We start from the raw sequence: 7,486 nt of genomic DNA, 5'->3' as shown, positions 1-7,486 counted from the left end.
CTCTCTCTCTCTCTCTCTTTCTCTCTTCTCTCTCTCAAGGTTACTCTTTTCAATAATGATCAATTATTTGACAACTAGGACTTGTACGATATTTTGATATATTTCAAGTATTATGACATAATAACAATATGATTCGTAAATAGACGTGGCACATTGTATATATGTATGGTGTAATTTTGATTGGTCGGAATTGACACAGTTACTAGACCCCTTATTAGTTGACATCAAAATGACATCATCATTAGTCATAGTTAATTATGAACTTGTAAATATTCATTTTGTGGGTTGAAGTTAATACAACACTGGGTGTGGTCAGGAACATGAAGTCATGTGATCATACTGCTCATCTGATTGGTTGATAGCAAATCAGTATTATAAGTTTGTTGTATGTAGCTTTATGTGAGTGCCTGTTTAAGATGGCTGCCAGATTTTGCTAGAGCTGTAACTCCATCTTGTTCTTAGCAGCCCATATTGTTCAGTTTTCTCTGTGTCAATGTGATATTATCACTAACTAGTGTGTTTCAATATTCTTCCAAAGTTTGTAAGTTTCTTTGTATTTGTGTTAAAACCAAAGTTTCTAAAACAAAAATGGCGGCTTTAATTGACAAATGGCAATTTTCTACAGTAGGTTCTCTCCGAAGTGTTACTAATATTGTTCTCCGCGAAAGATTATCTATCGACTTAATACGCGCTATATGTCGGGAAGAGTGCCCGAGTAGACAAAAATGGAACAGCTGGTAAGCACAAGATAACGTCGTATACTCTCGTTTATCTCCGTCTAGGTAGAGGCAGGAGGAAGAGACCAGTGGAGTAAGTTATTACTAATAACATTTAATAATACTACATGTATTTAGCTGGAAAAGCTACTCTAGAAGAACTAGATATAGATGTTTCTGATCCCAAAAGATCTAGTCAGAGGTAAGTATGTAATTTTAATACATATTATTTAATTAATTAATACAGTCTGATGTTGAGAGTATTACTAGTGGTAATGGAGAACTGGTTATTGCAGATCCAGAACTAGAACAAGATGATAGTGGCCTGATAAGACAGCCGAGGGAAATCACCTTCTCCTGATTCTATCGCAGATCTACCAATGGAAGCTTTGATTGGTTTGTATTTGTGGGTGTGGTTAGTGTTATTTATAGTTGTTATAGCCTCGACTCTAACTCTTTACATCTTGTCTCCGCCCCTTGTTAACCGTCCAATATGCATCTGCTACTAGCAGTGAAATTAATGCTATTATTAGTGCAAAATGGAAATCTCTTAAAGAAGCTCGTAGAAAGCAAGCTGGAAATTTAGGTATTAAAATATACATAGCTGGTCATTGATAAAGTTGTTTATATAGCTGGTCGTTCTCGTCAACCACCACCTATGGAAGATAATGGAGGAAAAAGAACAGGGTCGGTCCTCGTCGTAGAGCAGTTAAAAATGTTAAAACTTATCTTGAAGATATTGACGATATTGACTCTGTTGATTCACCAATGACAGATGAAGAGGAAGACAGGAACATGAAGAAATGGATGAAGAAATTGAAGAGAAAAAGAAAAATGTGAAACGTAAAAGAACATTAGATCGTCTCAAGTGCCTAGAATGAAAATTAAAATGATTGGTCGCTCACGAGATAGTGACAGTCCAATTTTCTTTTGCACAGTCTTTGGAAGAGGTACAATGTTTGTTACTAGCATTAACTCATGTTATTTGGTTGCTATAGCAACAAGGGAGGGCAGTGGTTTGGTAACGAGAGAGTGGGCGTATAAAGAAGAAAAAAGGTATCATTAACAATTTAATTATCTCTTTAATTGAAGGAGGTTTCTCTCATAGCTCAAGACTCCGAGACTAGTTCTATTCATTAGATCAAGAGTTGGATGATATCATGAATTTATCTCGAAGTTTCTAGTGACGATGAGAATTTATGGAAGACAATGAAGGAGAAGGAGAACAGGACTCCGAGGGAGAACATGCTGACAATTGTTATTATTGTAAAGATGGTGGCGAGTTACTCTGCTGTGATACATGTGCACTGGCTTATCATTTACAATGCCTCTTTCCTCCACTTCGAGAAATACCAAGGGATCATGGCAATGTCCTAGATGTTTGGTGAGTGTGACTTATTTCTACGAACCCACAATACTCATATTTAGGCTGAAGAATTGCCTGGTCGTGTTGAAAGATTTTGACAGGAAATGGTTAGAACTTGAGGTAAATACTTCTGAAGCTGATAGTGATAGTGTTATTTCAGGTAATGAGGATGTCCCATAATTGTAATATAATTAATGTAATTATTTGCAGACTCTCCACAGTCATCTAAGAAGTTACCACGTATAAGAGATTATTTTGTTAAGTGGGTTAACAAGTCATATTGGGATTGTTCATGGGTTGACGAAATTAGAGTAAGTTGCCCTATCATTAACAATTAATTACTGTCATCGACAGCTTGACGTCCATCAACCAATGACTCTTCTTCATACACTTTAAAACACAATATGGACACACCTCCTGTACTGAAATCCTGCTCATTTGGAACGCAGAAGGAGTAAGGAGGAGTTCCTATTATGATGAAAAAACAGAAGAAAAAGAATTAATGTTATTAAAAGCTGGAGTTCGACCAGAATGGTTATTAATTCATAGAATTATTAACTCCAAGTAATTTATATTGTCTGATAATGTGTGTTTATATTAGATTATCCATGTGTCCATTTATCTAGGCCATCTAAAAAAAATAGTATTCTTTATCTTATTAAATGGAGGGACTTACCTTATGAAAAAGCTACGTGGGAAGTTTTTAGATGAGAAATCTCATTTAAGAGGAGCAGCTGATGCCATCAAACAATATGATAAATTGAGGTTAGTTTTATAATAATTAATATAATTAATAACTATTAATAACTATTAGATCAATTATGGAACCTGGTAAAAAGAAAAAAGGACGACCAGCAAAACAGCAACAAAAACTCTCTGATGTAAGCCACACCCACTTACCCACCCATTTAATTTCTCCTTTATAGCCTAAAAAGAAGTACACAGTTCAACCAGACTTTATAACTATACTGGTGGGACATTACATCCTTATCAACTTGAAGGACTTAATTGGTTGAGGTTTTCATGGGCACAAGGTACTAATACTATATTAGCTGATGAGATGGGTCTTGGTAAAACAATACAAACTATTGCTTTCTTACAATCACTGGTGAAAGAGGTATCTTAATTATTAGTGGATTTTATTATATTGAATTAATTTAGGGTCATACTAATGGTCCTTTTCTAATTAGTGCTCCTCTTTCCACTATTGTTAATTGGGAAAGAGAGTTGGAATTTTGGGCTCCAGAATTGTACGTGGTAACTTATACCGGAGGCAAAGAGAACCGAGCTGTATTAGGTATGTACCCTTAGTATTATTAACTAGTTACTTAATCTTAATTGTAGAGAGAATGAGTTTTCATTTATTGATGGAGCTGTAAAGGAGGTACCAGATTGTTTAAAAGTGAAGGTAAGTTTCTTTTTTTAATACATGATATAATTATATCTCTCTTTAGAGAGAAGTGCCCATTAAATTTCATGTTTTATATTGACATCATACGAGTTTATTAGTGTTGACTTAACTGTACTTCAATCAAGTGAGTGGGCAGTTCTCATTGTCGATGAAGCTCATCGCCTCAAAACAATCAAATCAAAGGTAACCACACCCCCCTTTTAATCATGGAATAATCTTGTTTGTAGTTTTTTTTCGAGACTTAAGTCAATATAGTATAAAATATAAATTATTATTAACTGGAACACCATTACAAAATATCTTGAAGAATTATTTCATCTTCTGAACTTTCTCAGTCGAAGAACTTTTCAGTTAGTGTTAATGAATGGGTGAGTTTAACATAATTAATAACTATTAGGTCACTAGAAGAATTCAAAAAAGAATTTGCTGACATATCGAAAGAAGAGCAGGTAACTTTGACCTATCTTTGTGACCTTTGACCTATTGTACTATAGATTACTAAACTTCATGAAATGTTAAGTCCTCATTTATTGAGACGACTCAAAGCTGATGTATTGAAGGTATGTACATGATGTAATCATGATGTAATGTTGTTATTTATCTCCTTACAGAACATGCCTTCAAAGTCTGAGTTAATAGTTCGAGTTGATTTAACACCAATGCAAAAGTATGATGTAATATGATGTAATAGAAATTATTATTTTTATTTGATGTTTATTAGGAAATATTATCGTTGGATTTTAACAAAGAATTATGAGAAGTTGAACAAAAGAGGTTCCCAACAGTCTCTCTTATAAATATTATGATGGATTTAAGAAATGCTGCAATCATCCTTATCTCTTCCCTGTTGCTGCTGAGGTCAGCAGACATTATTATTAATTACTTTAATTAATGATATATATTACAGGGGGCTCCATTAACAATAGGTGGTTATTATGAAGGTAAAGCACTTATCGCTAACTGTGGTAAATTATTGTGCTGAGAAAATGCTTAAAAAATAACTCCTAATGGACATCGAGTTTTTGATCTTTTTCTCAATGACTAAAACATTAGATATTCTAGAGGATTTCTTAGAATATCTTCATTATAAGTACGAGAGAATTGATGGCGGGGTTACTGGTGGAGAACGCCAACAATGTATTGATAGATTCAATGGTGGGTGTGGCATGATGATAATACAATATTTAATTCATCATAATTGATAGCTCCAGGATCTGATCGTGCTGTATTCCTCTTATCAACTCGAGCTGGTGGACTGGGTATTAATTTAGCTACAGCAGATACTGTCTTCATATTTGATAGTGATTGGAACCCTCACAATGATATCCAGGCCCTTAGTAAGCACATCGCATTGGACAAGCTAAAAGGTAATACATTCAATTAGTGTGTATAACATTATTAATAACATTGTCGTTTAAAGGTTATGATCTATCGGTTTGTGACAAGAAATTCAGTTGAAGAGAGAATTTTGTCAAGTAGAAATTATTTTGTTGATGTGCTGTTAATTAGATATATGGTATGTAGGTTGCTAAACGTAAGATGATGTTTGACACACCTTGTTGTCAGAGGTGGTATTGGACCAAGTAATACTCAACCATCACTAACACAAAGAGAACTTGATGACATTTTAAAGTTTTGGTACTGAAGATCTTTTTAAAGGTCAGACCTGTATATCAATGTCAACATTAATTGACCACACCTCCTATTATTAGATGATACTGAGATAGTATGGGTATTGTTTATGATGATAGAGCAATTGATGCTTTACTTGATCGAAGTCAAGTTGGTGAAGATAAACTGATGAAAACCTCTTAGCTAATGAATACCTGAGTCAATTTAAAGTCAGCCCCTTCTTATTATAATCTATTATGAAATAATTACAGGTAGCTAGTTATGTAATGAAAGAAAAAGTAGAACCAGAAACAGAGATATTGAAAGTAGGTGGAGTCTTTATGTCACATGACTATCACCTGACTTATAAACATTAAGGTTCAAGAGACGGAGACACCAGAGGATCCTAGTTTCTGGGAGAAGTTATTACGTCATCATTATGAGCAACAAAAGGAACTAGAGGCTGCCAAACTTGGCAAGGAAAAAGATCCGTAAACAATTATACATGGACAGCATGGCAACAGATCTATCTGAGTTAAAAGGTAGGTCACGTGACTTGGGGGTGTGGTCATATCTCAGTCTATAGAAGCGAGGGAGATGAAGGATCAGCTTACGAGAATCTGATGAACAAGTAACTGAAGATGAAGTGATGAAGAGGTGGAGTTTCAGGTAAGAGACCACACCTGTTATTAACACCTACATTTTGTTTTTAAAGAATTTGGTTCTCGTCGAAAGCTAAATCTGCTGTTAAATCAAAATGCAGAAGTACCGCCATTGTTATCTAAAGTGAACAATCCCATACATGTGAGTTATACATGTTGTGGGTGTGACTAAATATAAATTACATTTGCGAATCTTCGAGGTAGTTGAATTTGGAAAATATTCCTGTAATATCCTCACTATCTTTTCTCATTCGCATATATTAACAACAACAGCATTGTAGTATAGACTATATTTATATTAAGAGATTATAAATATTTCATAATAATGCTGTACTTATAATATAGACTGTATTTATAGTAACATAACTCTTGTTAATGTTTACATGACAGGTCTATGGATTTTAACCCTCGACAAAGGAAGGCATTTCTTAATAACATATTACGCATGGGATGCCTCCTGAAAACACTTACAACTCTCATTGGTATGTTTTAAATCTCATTAAATGTGGGTGTGGTTTATAGCTCTGTAGGCTACCAAAAGAACTCAAGAAGCAAATCAAAGCTACTGTCAAGTACATATATGTTGTATGGGTATCCTGCCCCCTATTGTTGTTAATATATCGTCGTTTATTTAGTGCCTATATTGGTATGTTTATTAGACATCTCTGTGAACCTGAGGTTCCTACAATACAGAGTATTATGCTGATGGTGTACCTAAAAATAGCATATACCTCGCAAAATTATTGACTCGTATTGGGATTGTTACGTCTATTAAAAACAAGGTATCCCATTATTACTATTTTATGTGTCCCATTAATAGTTTTATATGTCCATTTATACTTTTTATACATCCATAGATCAAACCATATAATGACCTTAATGGAGATTCTAGTGAAGACATTGCTCCTATTGCTGACTGTAGTACTGCTGTTGTTGTTACACTAGAACAACCATCAGAAGGAAAAGAGGTGGAGTCAACTCCGCCTACTGTTGTAATTGAATCAGGAGATGACAAACAAAAAAGAAGAAGCCATGGAAATAGAGACAACAATGACCTCATCAGATGATAAATTAGATGATAGAAAAGTATTAATTTTTATCTAATAGAATTTATTTTGTTTGTTGTAGCTCTTCCCCTTTGTCCATCAGATCCCGATGTGTCTCTGTTGCCAAGACACCAAACAGAAACTCATGTTCAACATTGCTGATGGTGGTTTCACAGAACTTCATTCTCTATGGGCCATAGAGAAAACTCAAGGATTTGACCCTAAGAAAATGGGGTCGTCACCATGACTACTGGTTGCTAAGGGGCCATTACTCAGTATCCACTTGCTCTAAATATAAAGCTCACTTTCTTTTATTGTTATTATTTAACCCTTTGTAGACATGGGTTATTGTAGATGGGCTGAGATATGTACTGTCCAAGGTACTCATTACTGACAAACCATTTTCAACCAGATGTAAGGAGTATCTGATGCAAAAAATCGTTTTTTATTACTACGATTTAAAGTATATCATTTGTTATAATATTATAAATTTTGTATTTTAGTTACTAGAACAAGCAGTAGCTATTGAAGAACAATTACATCGTGCTTCAAGTTCTGGACTTATGCAAGATCCTAACAAATCAGTCATGTTACTTCATTCAAGGTTATATAACAGTCTTTATATTTTTAATCATTAAAAGTATTTGTAATTCACTGACTTTAGATGCTGTCTT

General features: G+C 34.3%; 1 pseudogene; it reads left to right on the top strand.

Annotated features, from left to right (window-relative positions):
* Positions 1-1,519: 1,519 nt before the first annotated feature.
* Positions 1,520-7,059, top strand: LOC121392329 (annotated as a pseudogene).
* Positions 7,060-7,486: the final 427 nt, after the last annotated feature.

The sequence above is a fragment of the Gigantopelta aegis genome, unplaced genomic scaffold (genome assembly GCF_016097555.1).
Source record: "Gigantopelta aegis isolate Gae_Host unplaced genomic scaffold, Gae_host_genome ctg3598_pilon_pilon:::debris, whole genome shotgun sequence".
NCBI lineage: Eukaryota > Metazoa > Mollusca > Gastropoda > Neomphalida > Peltospiridae > Gigantopelta > Gigantopelta aegis.
Note: the sequence above shows the minus strand (reverse complement) of the source record. Positions and strands in the feature narration are given on the sequence as shown.